At 50.0% G+C, this 15033-nt stretch overlaps 1 protein-coding gene across 5 annotated transcripts in view; it reads left to right on the top strand.

Moving 5' to 3' along the window:
• osbpl1a (oxysterol binding protein-like 1A) overlaps positions 1-15033 on the top strand; it is a 242783-nt gene that overhangs the window by 54534 nt on the left and 173216 nt on the right. The window lies entirely within an intron of this gene.

Here is a 15033-nt window from a genome sequence, read left to right as displayed (position 1 = left end):
CTGCCGGAGGAGGTGGTGGAAGTAGGGACGATAGTGACGTTTAAGGGGCATCTTGACAAATACATGAATAGGATGGGAATAGACGGATACGGACCCGGGAAGTGTAGAAGATTTTAGTTTAGACGGGCAGCATGGTCGGCACAGGCTTGGAGGGCCGAAGGGTCTGTTCCTGTGCTGTACTTTGTTACCCCTCACTCTTTCTGTCATGGCTGCCCAGTGACAGTACTGGGGGTTTGGGAGACATTTTTGTGGATCCTTGGGTTCTCATCATCTCTCCCCCCCCCCCCCCCCCCCACCCACCGCACCACCCATACAAACAGCATAATCATTTTGTCGCCCGTGTTGTAGAAGGCCTCAGGAATGTAGATCGGTATGGGTCTGGACAGGAAGAGGTCTCTTGGCAGCACATTAACCTTGATCACCTGCAGCCACCCCGAGAGAGAGAATGTGTCCCATCTTTGCAGCTCCTTTTTGACTTCCTCCACCAGGCTGGTCAGGTTCCATTTGTGGATCCGTGGCCAGTCTCTGGCTATCTGGATCCCCAGGTAGCGGAATGTGCTTTGGGCTAGTTTGGATGGTTGCCCCTTCAGCTCTGCCCCTCCCCCTCTCGGGTTCACAGGGAATACTTCACTCCTGCTCAGGTTGAGCTTGTAGCCCGAGAAGGCTCCAGACTCTCTGCCAGCGACTCTACGGTCAGAGCCTCGGAGTATCTTCTATCGACCTCCAGAATGGAGACGATCAGATGTTGCATAGCCGCCCTCTCTTCCCTGTCTCTGCATGCCTTATAGGCAATAATTTATCCTCTAATCACAACCTTCATCGTCTCCCAGAAGTTGGAGGGTGCGACCTTCCCGTTCTGGTTGTTAGCAATGTATTTGTCTGTGGCCTGTGTTTTCTGACAGAAGACCTTGTTGACCAGGAGGACCGTGTCCAACCTCCACGTGGGGCGCTGGGCGCGGCCTGTCTCCAACCTCGCATCCATGTCGTGTGGAGCGTGGTCAGAGATTACGATCGCAGAGTATTCCAGTCTTACTATCCCTGGAAGCACCGGTCTCCCCACTACAAAGAAGTCGATGTGGGTATAGACCCTGTGTACTTATGAAAAAAATGAGAACTCCTTGCCTGGCTGCAGGAGCCTCTATGGGTCCACTGCCCCGATCTGCTCCATAAATGTCCTCCGTTCTCTAGCCGTGCCTGCCGTTTTCCCCATTTTGGGGTTTGACCTGTCCGTCAGAGAGTCCTGTACACGGTTGAAGTCCTAGTTTGAAAACTAGTTTGGCAGGGGGGTGATAACCAAAGCAAAGGTGAATTAACTGAAGGGGAACTAGAGAGTAGGGCCAGTAAGACTCAGGAAGAGCAGGCAGGGTGTGGTTGCTAATCACAGAGGGTCTGGTGGTCTGAAGTGCATTTGTTTCAATGCAGTAAGGCAGATGAACTTAAGAGCTTGGATTGGTACTTGGAACTATGATGAAGTTGCCGTTACAGAGACATGGTTAACAAAAGGACAGGATTGGCAGCTAAACGTTCCAGGATTTAGATGTTGCAGGAGGGATAGAGGGGGATGTAAAAAGGGTGGGGGAGTTGCATTGCCGGTTAAGGAGAATATCACTCTCCTGTGAGAGGACACCTCGGAGGGCTCATATAGCGAGGCAATGTGGGTGATGCTCAGAAATAGCAGAAGTGCAGTCACAATGTTGGGGATTTATTATAGGCCTCCCAACAGCCAGCGGGAGATAGAGGAGCAGACATGAAGGCAGATTTTGGCAAGGTGTAAAAGAGTTGTTGCGGTGGGTGATTTTAACTTCCCCAATGTTGACAGGGACTCACTGCTAGGGGCATGGATGGGGCAGAGTTCGTAAGGAGCATCCAGGAGGGCGTCTTGAAACAGTATGCAGATAATCCAACTCGGGAAGGGGCCGTACTGGACCTAGGATTGGGGAATGAGCCCGGCCAGGCTGTCAACATTTCAGCAGGGGAGCAGTTCGGTAACACTGACCACAATTCAGTCAGATTAAAGATACTGATGGATAAAGATAAGTATAGTCCTCGGGTGAAGATGCTAAATTGGGGGAAGGCTATTTACAACAATATTAGGCAGAATGTTGATTGGGGAAGATGATTGAGGGAAAATCAACATCTGGTATGTGTGAGGCTTTCTAGTGTAGGTTGATCGGCACGTTCCTGTAAGGCTGAAGGATTAAGTATGGCTTCGGAAACCTTGGATAACGAGAGATATTGTGAGCCCAGTCAAAAGGCAAAAGGAAGCATTTGTCAAGGCTAGGACGTTGGGAGCACATGAAGCAAGTGGGGAATACAAGGAAAGGAGAAAGAAACTTAAGCACGGAGTTAGAAGGGCTAAAAGCGGTCACCAAAAATCATTGGCCAGCAGGATTAAGGAAAATCCCAAGGCTTTTACTACATATATAAAGAACAACGGTGTAGCCAGGGAGAGGGTTGGCCCTACTCGAGGACAGGGGAGAGAATGCATGCATGGAGCCAGAGGAAATGGGGCGAGGTATTAAATGAGTACTTTGCATCAGTATTCACCAAAGAGAAGGACTTGGTGGATGATGAGTCTGGGAGAGGGAAATGAAAATCGCTTATTGTCACAAGTAGGCTTCAAATGAAGTTACTGTGAAACGCCCCTAGTCGCCACATTCCGGCGCCTGTTCGGGGAGGCTGGTACGGGAATTGAACCCGCGCTGCTGGCCTGCCTTGGTCTGCTTTCAAAGCCAGCTCCTTAGCCCTGTGCTAAAACAGTCCCTAAGTGTCGATAGGAAAGATGGGAGTGTAGATAGTTTGGGTCATGTTGAGATCAAAAAGGAGGAGGGGTTGCGGGGTCTTGAAAAACAGGCCCAGGGCCTGATGGGATACACCCCAGAATACTGAGAGAGGCAAGGAAGGAATTTGCTGGGGCCTTGAGAGAAATCTTTGTATCCTCACAGGCTACAGGTGAGGTCCCAGAGGACTGGAGAATGGCTAACATTGTTCCTTTGTTTCAGAAGGTTAGCAAGGATAATCCAGGTAATTTCAGGCCAGTGAGACTTTTGTTAGTGGAAGGGAAATTATTGAAGAGGATTCTTCGGGAAAGGATTTACTCCCACTTTGAAATAAGTGGACGTATTAGCGAGAGGCAGCATGGTTTTGTGAAGGGGAGGATTAAGGAACTTGATTTGAGTTTTTCGTGGAAATGGCGAAGATAAGGGTAGGACAGTAGATGTTGTCTACATGGACTTCGGTGAAGCCTTTGACAAGGTCCCTCATGGAAGACTGGTACAGAAGGTGAAGTCACAGGGGATTAGAGGTGAGCTGGCAAGATGGATACAGAACTGGCTAGGTCGCAGAAGACAGTGGAAGGGTGCGTTTCTGATTGGAGGGCTGTGACTAGTGCCATTCTGTATGGATCAGTGCTGGGACCTTTGCTGTTTGTAATATGTATAAATGATTTGGAGGAAAATGTAACTGGTCTGATTGGTAAGTTTGCGGATGACACAAAGGTTGGTGGCATTGCGGATAGCAATGAGGACTGTCAGACGATACTGCAGGATTTAGATCGTTTGGAGACTTGGGCGGAGATGTCAGATGGAGTTTAATCTGGACAGATGTGAGGTAATGCATTTTGGAAGGTCTAATACAGATGAGAAATGTACAATAAATGGCAGAATCCTTAAGAGTATTGACAGTCAGAGACATCTAGGTGTACAGGTCCACAGGTCACTGAAAGGGGCAACACAGGTGGAGAAGGTAGTCAAGAAGGCATACGGCATGCTTGCCTTCATTGGACGGGGCATTGAGTTTCAGAATTGGCAAGTCATGTTGCAGCTTTATAGAACCTTCGTTAGGCCGCACTTTGAATATAGTGTTCAATTCTGGTCGCCACACTACCAGAGGATGTGGAGGCTTTGGAGAGAATACAGAAAAGATTTGCCAGGATATTGTCTGGTATGGAGGGCATTAACTATGAGGAGAGGTTGGAGAAACTTGGTTTGTTTACATTGGAACGACGAAGTTTGGGAAGCGACCTGATAGAAAGGCAGCACTGGTAGCACAGTGGTTAGCACTGTTGTGTCACAACGCCAGGGTCCCAAGTTCGATTACCAGCTTGAGTCACTGTCTGTGCGGAGTCTGCACATTCTCCCTGTGACTGAGATTGTTAAATAAGTTAAGAGGCCATGGTGTTCAGGGTAAGATCCTGGCGTGGATAGAGGATTGGCTGACTGGCAGAAGGCAGAGAGTGGGTCAGTGCTCGGCCCACAACTTTTCACAATATACAGTAATGATCTGGAAGAAGGAACTGAAGGCACTGTTGCTAAATTTGAAGATGATACAAAGATCTGTGGCAAATGAAATACAATGTGGAAAAGTGTGAGGTTATGCACTTTGGAAGAAGGAATTTAGGCATAGACTATTTTCAAAATAGGGAAATGCTTAGGATATCAGCAGCACAAAGGGACTTGGGAGTCCTTGTTCATAGAACATAGAACATAGAACGATACAGCGCAGTACAGGCCCTTCGGCCCTCGATGTTGCACCGACATGGAAAAAAAAACTAAAGGCCATCTAACCTACACTATGCCCTTATCATCCATATGCTTATCCAATAAACTTTTAAATGCCCTCAATGTTGGCAAGTTCACTACTGTTGCAGGTAGGGCATTCCACGGCCTCACCACTCTTTGCGTAAAAAACCCACCTCTGACCTCTGTCCTATATCTATTACCCCTCAATTTAAGGCTATGTCCCCTCGTGCTAGCCACCTCCATCCGCGGGAGAAGGCTCTCGCTGTCCACCCCATCTAACCCTCTTATCATTTTGTATGCCTCTATTAAGTCACCTCTTAACCTTCTTCTCTCTAACGAAAACAACCTCAAGTCCATCAGCCTTTCCTCATAAGATTTTCCCTCCATACCAGGCAACATCCTGGTAAATCTCCTCTGCACCCGTTCCAAGGCTTCCACGTCCTTCCTATAATGAGGCGACCAGAACTGTACGCAATACTCCAATGCGGCCGTACTAGAGTTTTGTACAACTGCAACATGACCTCATGGCTCCGGAACTCAATCCCTCTACCAATAAAGGCCAACACACCATAGGCCTTCTTCACAACCCTATCAACCTGGGTGGCAACTTTCAGGGATCTATGTACATGGACACCGAGATCCCTCTGCTCATCCACACTACCAAGAATTTTACCATTAGCCAAATATTCCGCATTCCTGTTATTCTTTCCAAAGTGAATCACCTCACACTTCTCCACATTAAACTCCATTTGCCACCTCTCAGCCCAGCTCTGCAGCTTATCTATGTCACTCTGTAACCTGCAACATCCTGCCGCACTGTCTACAACTCCACCGACTTAGTGTCGTCTGCAAATTTACTCACCCATCCTTCTGCGCCCTCCTCTAGGTCATTTATAAAATGACAAACAGCAACGGCCCCAGAACAGATCCTTGTGGTACGCCACTCGTAACTGAACTCCATTCTGAACATTTCCCATCAACTACCACTCTCTGTCTTCTTTCAACTAGCCAATTTCTGATCCACATCTCTAAATCACCCTCAATCCCCAGCCTCCGTATTTTCTGCAATAGCCGACCGTGGGGAACCTTATCAAATGCTTTACTGAAATCCATATACACCACATCAACTGCTCTACCCTCGTCTACCTGTTCAGTCACCTTCTCAAAGAACTCGATAAGGTTTGTGAGGCATGACCTACCCTTCACAAAACCATGCTGACTATCCCTAATCATATTATTCCTATCTAGATGATTATAAATCGTATCTTTTATAATCCTCTCCAAGACCTTACCCACCACAGACGTTAGGCTCACCGGCCTATAGTTACCGGGATTATCTCTACTCCCCTTCTTGAACAAAGGGACCACATTTGCTATCCTCCAGTCCTCTGGCACTATTCCTGTAGCCAATGATGACCTAAAAATCAAAGCCAAAGGCTCAGCAATCTCTTCCCTGGCTTCCCAGAGAATCCTAGGATAAATCCCATCCGGCCCCGGGGACTTATCTATTTTCACCTTGTCCAGAATTGCCAACACTTCTTCCCTACGCACCTCAATGCCATCTATTCTAATAGCCTGGGTCTCAGCATTCTCCTCCACAATATTATCTTTTTCTTGAGTGAATACTGACGAAAAGTATTCATTTAGTATCTCGCTTATCTCCTCAGCCTCCACACACAACTTCCCACCACTGTCCTTGACTGGCCCTACTCTTACCCTAGTCATTCTTTTATTCCTGACATACCTATAGAAAGCTTTTGGGTTTTCCTTGATCCTACCTGCCAAAGACTTCTCATGTCCCCTCCTTGCTCGTCTCAGCTCTCTCTTTAGATCCTTCCTCGCTTCCTTGTAACTATCAAGCGCCCCAACTGAAACTTCACGCCTCATCTTCACATAGGCCTCCTTCTTCCTCTTAACAAGAGATTCCACTTCTTTGGTAAACCATGGTTCCCTCGCTCGGCCCCTTCCTTCCTGCCTGACTGGTACGTACTTATCAAGAACATGCAATAGCTGTTCCTTGAACAAGCTCCACATATCCAGTGTGCCCAACCCTTGCAGCCTACTTCTCCAACCAACACATCCTAAGTCATGTCTAATGGCATCATAATTGCCCTTCCCCCAGCTATAACTCTTGCCCTGCGGGGTATACTTATCCCTTTCCATCACTAACGTAAAGGTCACCGAATTGTGGTCACTGTTTCCAAAGTGCTCACCTACCTCCAGATCTAACACCTGGCCTGGTTCATTACCCAAAACCAAATCCAATGTGGCCTTGCCTCTTGTTGGCCTGTCAACATATTGTGTCAGGAAACCCTCCTGCACATATTGTACAAAGAACGACCCATCTAATGTACTTGAACTATATCTTTTCCAGTCAATATTTGGAAAGTTAAAGTCTCCCATAACAACTACCCTGTTACTTTCGCTCTTTTCCAGAATCATCTTCGCCATCCTTTCCTCTACATCCCTAGAACTATTAGGTGGCCTATAGAAAACTCCCAACAGGGTGACCTCTCCTTTCCTGTTTCTAACCTCAGCCCATACTACCTCAGAAGAAGAGTCCCCATCTAGCATCCTTTCCGCCACCGTAATACTGTCCTTGACTAGCAGCGCCACACCTCCCCCTCTTTTGCCCCCTTCTCTGAGCTTACTAAAACACCTAAACCCCGGAACCTGCAACAACCATTCCTGTCCCTGCTCTATCCATGTCTCTGAAATGGCCACAACATCGAAGTCCCAGGTACCAACCCATGCTGCCAGTTCCCCTACCTTATTTCGTATACTCCTGGCATTGAAGTAGACACACTTCAAACCACCTACCTGAACACTGGCACCCTCTTGCGAAGTCAAATCTGTGCTCCTGACCTCTATACTCTCAATCTCCCGTACCCCAAAACTACAATCCAGGTTCCCATGCCCCTGCTGAATTAGTTTAAACCCCCCCAAAGAGCACTAACAAATCTCCCCCCCCAGGATATTGGTGCCCCTCAGGTTCAGATGTAGACCATCCTGTCTATAGAGGTCCCACCTTCCCCAGAAAGAGCCCCAGTTATCCAGAAATCTGAATCCCTCCCGCCTGCACCATCCCTGTAGCCACGTGTTTAATTGCTCTCTCTCCCTATTCCTCATCTCACTATCACGTGGCACGGGCAACAACCCAGAGATAACAACTCTGTTTGTTCTCGCTCTGAGCTTCCATCCTAGCTCCCTAAAGGCCTGCCTGACATCCTTGTCCCCTTTCCTACCTATGTCGTTAGTGCCAATGTGGACTACGACTTGGGGCTGCTCCCCCTCCCCCTTAAGGACCCGGAAAACACGATCCGAGACATCACTTACCCTTGCACCTGGAAGGCAACATACCAAACGTGAGTCTCTCTCGCTCCCACAAAATCTCCTATCTGTGCCCCTGACTATTGAGTCCCCAATTACTAGTGTTCTACTCCTTTCCCCCCTTCCCTTCTGAGCAACAGGGACAGACTCCGTGCCAGAGGCCCGTACCCCATGGCTTACCCCTGGTAAGTCGTCCCCCCCACAAGTATCCAAAACGGTATACTTGTTACTCAGGGGAACGACCGCAGGGGGTCCCTGCACTGACTGCTTCTTCCCAGTCCCTCTTACAGTTACCCATCTATCTCCAGTCTTTGGTGTAACTACTTCCCTGAAGCTCCTATCTATGACCCCCTCTGCCTCCCGAATGATCCGAAGTTCATCCAGCTCAAGCTCCAGGTCCCTAACACGGTTTTTGAGGAGCTGGAGTTGGGTGCACTTCCCACAGATGAAATCAGCAGGGACACTGACGGCGTCCCTCACCTCAAAACATTCTGCAGGAGGAGCATTGTACTGCCTTCCCTGACATCACCTCTAGATTTAAAAAAAAACAAGAAAAAGAAAAAGAAAGGAAGAGCTTACCTGATATTACCTCAAACCCTGCTCCCGCTGAAAGTTAAGCAAATTGAAAGGCACTCACTCACCTTCACGACAGGTCCCTGCTCCCGCTTCCCAACCACTGTGGGGTGGGGGGGGTTGGTTAGAGGAGGAGGTAGGGTGGGAAAAACTCACGAAGTGTTTCGGGTTTAACTGTCAGTTGCCAACAGCCCTTCCACAAACCACCTTCAACTTAGGCTGACCGCACTGCACGTATGCAAATTTCCCCAGAACAGCTGATCAGTAGCTCTGCTCTGCTGCCCTCTGCTGGATGCTTGTCTTCACTGAAACTCCTTGGGTCTCCTTCGCCAGTTCACCTTCAACTTAGGCTGACCGCACTGCACGTATGCAAATTTCCCCAGAACAGCTGATCAGTAGCTCTGCTCTGCTGCCCTCTGCTGGATGCTTGTCTTCACTCAAACTCCTTGGGTCTCCTTCGCCAGTTCACCTTCAACTTAGGCTGACCGCACTGCACGTATGCAAATTTCCCCAGAACAGCTGATCAGTAGCTCTGCTCTGCTGCCCTCTGCTGGATTCTCTTAAGGTTAACATGCAGGTTCAGTCTGCAGTTAGGAAGGTAAATGCAATGTTAGCATTCATGTCAAGAGGGCTAGAATACAAGACTAGTGATGTACTTCAGAGACTGTAGAAGGCTCTGGTCGCATTCCATTTGGCATACTGGGAGCAGTTTTGGGTCCCGTATCTAAGGGAAGATGCGCTGGCCTTGGAAAGGGTCCAGAGGAGGTTCACAAGAATGATCCCTGGAATGAAGAGCTTGTCGTATGAGGAACGGTTGAGGACTCTGGGTCTGTACTCGGGAGTTTAGAAGGATGAGGGGGGATCTCATTGAAACTTGCAGGATACTACGAGGCCTGGATAGAGTGGACGTGGAGAGGATTTTTGCACTTGTAGGAAAAACTAGAACCAGAAGGCACAGCCTCAGGCTGAAGGGACCATCCTTTAAAACAGATGAGGTGGAATTTCTTCAGCCAGAGGGTGGTCAATCTGTGGAACACTTTGCTGCAGAAGGCTGTGGAGTCCAAATCACTGAGTGTCTTTAAGACAGAGACAGATAGGTCCTTGATTAATAACGGGATCGGGGGTTATGGGGAGAAGGCAGGAGAATGGGGATGAGAAAATATCAGCCATGATTGAATGGCGGAGCAGACTCGATGGACCGAGTGGCCTAATTCTGCTCCTATGCCTTATGGTCTGCGTGGGTTTCCTCCAGGTGCTCCGGTTTCCTCCCACAAGTCCTGAAAGACGTGCTGTTAGGTGAATTGGACATTCTGAATTCTCCCTCAGTGTACCCGAACAGGCGCCGGAATGTGGCGACTAGGGGCTTTTCACAGTAACATCATTGCAGCGTTAATGTAAACCTACATATGACACTAATAAAGATTATTGGATTATAGAGGTCGACAAGATTATGAGGGGCATGGACAGAGTGGATAGTCAGAAGCTTTTTCCAACGGTGGAATTTCGAGGGGAATTAAAATGCAAAGGGCCGGTTTAAAGGAGATGTGCGAGGGAGGGTTTTTCACAGAGGGTAGTGGGTGGCTGGAACTCGCTGCCGGAGGAGGTGGTGGAAACAGGGACAATAGTGACATTTAAGGGGCATCTTGACAAATACATGAATAGGATGGGAATAGAGGGATACGGACCCAGGAAGGGTCGGGGGTTTTAGTTCAGACGGGCAGCATGGTTGGAGGGCGGAAGGGCCTGTTCCTGTGCTGTAATTTTCTTTCTTCCTCCCCCCCCGCCCATGATTAATCTGTGGGCTAATATGTCAGGGATTTCCACCATGGTCTTTACAAGTTGTGTGTCGTCCCAGTTGGATGTGTACACATTCACCAGGACCACCAGTGCCGGGTCCAGGACACTACTGACCGCCCCTTCCTCATTGGTCCGTATCCGTCTTTGTCGCAGTAAACATCGTCCTCTTACCTATCAGTATGGCCACCCCCCCTGACTCTCGTCCCGTCATATAAACAGTAGGTCTGTCCCACCTAGTCCTTCCTTACCCGCAGTCGGTCCTTCTCCCTCAGGTGGGCAAAGACTCTGGATCTTTTCACAGGGCCGCTGAGTCCCCTGACGTTCCAGATGACTATTTCCCCATCCCCCCCCTTGCGGGATCAACCATACTTACCTTGAGGATGCGCCCCTGCCCGCCGAGATTCCCCTTAGTTCGGGGGCCACCCAGGATGGCCCGGGTCACCATACGCACCTTGAGGACGGGCCCCTGCACTCTGGGATTTCCCTTTGTTTAAAGAATGATCTGCTGAAGCCAGTCTGGAGCCCTTCCCTCACCCACCCCCCCCTCCTTCGCTTTGTTCCCTTACGGATTTGTTTCCCACTCCTGTTGCTGCCCACCCATAGCCCCCCCTTCTGTTTACCCCTCTGCTTTCCCCCCTTTGGGGTTGCGCCTCCCCCATCCTACCCATTTTGCCAGGCACTCTATCCCTAGTGGGAGATATATCGTGCCCCCCCACCTCGCTCGTACCCCCTGGCGCTAGCTTTCCCGCCAGTGTGGTGGCCCCACCCCCTCCTACAGTCCGTCTGACCCCCCTCCTACGGCACTATGCTGGGTTCCTCTGTGCCTCCTTCACACCCTCCCCTGCGCTCTGCTGCACTCGACCCCTCCTTTCTGCAAACTGGTTCCCCTGCTCATAACGAGGCGATGCAGTCCCACGCAAACTGTCCACTGGGGTTTCTCTGCCTCCTCTGTGTACTCCTTATCGCCGTCTCCCTTATCGGTCCAGTCTATTTTTTTTTTGGGCAAATTCATCTGCCTCTACAGATGCAGTGAAATACTGTTCCCTGCCCTGGTACGTCACCCAGGGCATGGCTGGGTACGACATCCCGAATTTGATATTGTTCCTGTACAGGGCCGGCTTCGCCCTGTTAAATTCCGCCTGGCGCTGTGCCACGTCTGTCCCAATGTCCTGATAGACTCTGATCTTGTGTCCCTCCCAGTTGCAGCCTTAGTCTGTCCTGCCTCGCGAAGGATCCTTTCCCGATCCTGGTACCTATGCAGCTTGGCTATGACCGCTCTCGGCAGCTCCCCCGCCTTGGGTTTGGGACGGAGCGATCTTTGGGCCTTGTCGATCTCTGGCGGTTTGGGGAGGCTGTCCATCATTTGGGCCACGTAGTTGGTCGGGTCCCTGCCCACTATTCTCATATTTTGTCGAGTGGACCGATTTTCCTGGACCATCCACCTCCCCTTTCCGTTTCCCCGGGGTCGCCACCAACCTCTTGATTTCGGCTCCAGGGCAATGATTCGGTCACTTGGGCCCATTGAGGCTTTCTCCAGCCGCTGATCTCCCAATCCCTGCCATAGTCCCCATTGCCCATCCCGATCCCAGCCACAGTCAGCATTCCCAATCTCTGCCATATTCAGCATTCCCATTCCCAATCCCTGCCATAGTCAGCATTCCCATTCCCAATCCCTGCCATAGTCAGAATTCCCAATCCCTGCCATAATCAGCATTCCCAATCCCTGCCATAGTCAGCATTCCCATTCCCAAACCCTACCATAGTCAGCATTCCCAATCCCAGCCTTAGTCAGCATTCCCAATTCCGGCCATAGTTAGAATTCCATTCCCAATCCCTGCTATAGTCAGCATTCCCAATCCCGGCCATAGTCAAAATTACCAATCCCTCCCATAGTCAGCATTCCCAATCCCGGCCATAGTCAGAATTCCCAATCCCGGCCAGTCCGAATTCCCAATCCCAGCCATAGTCAGCATTCCCAATCCCTGCCATAGTCAGCATTCCCATTCCCAATCCCTGCCACAGTCAGCATTCCCAATCCCAGCCATAGTCAGCATTCCCATTCCCAATCACTGCCATAGTCAGCATTCCATTCCCAATCCCGGGCCATAGTCAGCATTCCCATTCCCAATCCCAGCCATAGTCAGCATTCCCATTCCCAATCACTGCCATAGTCAGCATTCCCATTCCCAATCCCAGCCATAGTCAGCATTCCCATTCCCAATCACTGCCATAGTCAGCATTCCCAATCCTTGCCATAGTCAGCATTCCCATTCCCAATCCCTGCCACAGTCAGCATTCCCAATCCCAGCCATAGTCAGCATTCCCATTCCCAATCACTGCCATAGTCAACATTCATAGTCAGCATTCCCATTCCCAATCCCTGCCATAGTCAGCATTCCCATTCCCAATCCCAGCCATAGTCAGCATTCCCATTCCCAATCCCGGACATAGTCAGCATTCCCATTCCCAATCCCAGCCATAGTCAGCATTCCCATTCCCAATCCCTGCCATAGTCAGCATTCCCAATCCCTGCCATAGTCAGCATTCCCATTCCCAATCCCCGCCACAGTCAGCATTCCCAATCCCAGCCATAGTCAGCATTCCCATTCCCAATCCCAGCCATAGTCAGCATTCCCATTCCCAATCCCGGCCATAGTCAGCATTCCCATTCCCAATCACTGCCATAGTCAGCATTCCCATTCCCAATCCCAGCCATAGTCAGCATTCCCATTCCCAATCACTGCCATAGTCAGCATTCCCAATCCTTGCCATAGTCAGCATTCCCATTCCCAATCCTTGCCATAGTCAGCATTCCCATTCCCAATCACTGCCATAGTCAGCATTCCCAATCCCTGCCATAGTCAGCATTCCCAATCCCAATCCCTGCCATAGTCAGCATTCCCATTCCCTGCCATAGTCAGAATTCCCAATGCCTGCCATAGTCAGCATTCCCATTCCCAATCCCTGCCATAGTCAGTATTCCCATTCCCAATCCCTGCCATAGTCAGCATTCCCAATCCCTGCCATAATCAGCATTCCCATTCCCAATCGCTGCCATAGTCAGTATTCCCATTCCCAATCCCTGCCATAGTCAGCATTCCCAATCCCTGCCATAGTCAGCATTCCCATTCCCAATCCCTGCCATAGTCAGCATTCCCAATCCCTGCCATAGTCAGCATTCCCATTCCCAATCCCTGCCATAGTCAGCATTCCCAATCCCTGCCATAGTCAGAATTCCCAATCCCAATCCCTGCTATAGTCAGCATTCCCAATCCCTGCCAGAGTCAGCATTCCCAATCTCTGCCATAGTCAGCATTCCCATTCCCAATCCCTGCCATAGTCAGCATAACCAATCCCGGCCATAATCAGCATTCCCAATCCCGGCCATAGTCAGAATTCCCAATCCCTGTCATAGTCAGCATTCCCAATCCCTGCCATAGTCAGCATTCCCAATCCCGGCCATAGTCAGCATTCCCAATCCTGGCCATAGTCAGCATTCCCAATCCTGGCCATAGTCAGAATTCCCAATCCCTGCCATAGTCAGCATTCCCATTCCCAATCCCGGCCATAGTCAGCATTCTCATTTCCAATCCCTGCCATAGTCAGCATTCCCATTCCCAATCCCTGCCATAGTCAGTATTCCCATTCCCAATACCTGCCACAAGTCAGCATTCCCAATCCCTGCCGCAGTCAGAATTCCCAATCTCTGCCATAGTCAACATTCCCAATCCCTGCCACAGTCAGCATTCCCATTCCCAAACCCCGCCATAGTCAGCATTCCCAATCCCTGCCATAGTCAGCATTCCCGATCCCTGCCATAGTCAGCATTCCCTATCCCTGCCATAGTCAGCATTCCCAATCCCGGCCATAGTCAGAATTCCCAATCCCGGCCAGTCAGAATTCCCAATTCCTGCCATAGACAGCATTCCCAAACCCTGCCATAGTCAGCATTCCCATTCCCAAACCCTACCACAGTCAGCATTCCCAATCCCTGCCACAGTCAACATTCCAAATCCCGCCCAGAGTCCGAATTCCCAATCCCGGCCATAGTCAGCATTCCCAATCCCTGCCATAGTCAGCATTCCCAATCCCTGCCATAGTCAGCATTCCCAATCCCTGCCATAGTCAGCATTCCCATTCCCAATCCAGCCATAGTCAGCATTCCCATTCCCAATCCCTGCCATAGTCAGCATTCCCATTCCCAATCCCTGCCATAGTCAGCATTACCAATCCCGGCCATAGTCAGAATTCCCAATCCCTGCCATAGTCAACATTCCCAATCCCTGCCATAGTCAGCATTCCCAATCCCGGCCATAGTCAGAATTCCCAATCCCTGCCATAGTCAGCATTACCAATCGTGGCCATAGTCAGCATTCCCAGTGCCAGCCATAGTCAGAATTCCCAATCCCTGCCATAGTCAACATTCCCAATTCCGGCCATAGTCAGAATTCCCAATCCCTGCCATAGTCAGAATTCCCAATCCCTGCCATAGTCAGCATTCCCAATACCGGCCATAGTCAGCATTCCCAGTGCCGGCCATAGTCAGCATTCCCAATCCCTGCCATAGTCAGCATTCTCAATCCCTGCCATAGTCAGCATTCCCAATCCCGGCCATAGTCAGCAATCCCGTTCCCAATCCCTGCCATAGTCAGCATTCCCAATCCTGGCCACAGTCAGCATTCCCAATCCTGGCCATAGTCAGCATTCCCAATCCCTGCCATAGTCAGCATTCCCATTCCCAATCCCTGCCATAGTCAGCATTCCCAATCCCTGTCATAGTCAGAATTCCCAATCCCTGCCATAGTCAGCATTC

This window comes from Scyliorhinus canicula, chromosome 10 (genome assembly GCF_902713615.1).
Source record: "Scyliorhinus canicula chromosome 10, sScyCan1.1, whole genome shotgun sequence".
In the NCBI taxonomy this organism is placed as follows: domain Eukaryota; kingdom Metazoa; phylum Chordata; class Chondrichthyes; order Carcharhiniformes; family Scyliorhinidae; genus Scyliorhinus; species Scyliorhinus canicula.
This window is presented reverse-complemented; position numbering and strand designations above follow the sequence as displayed.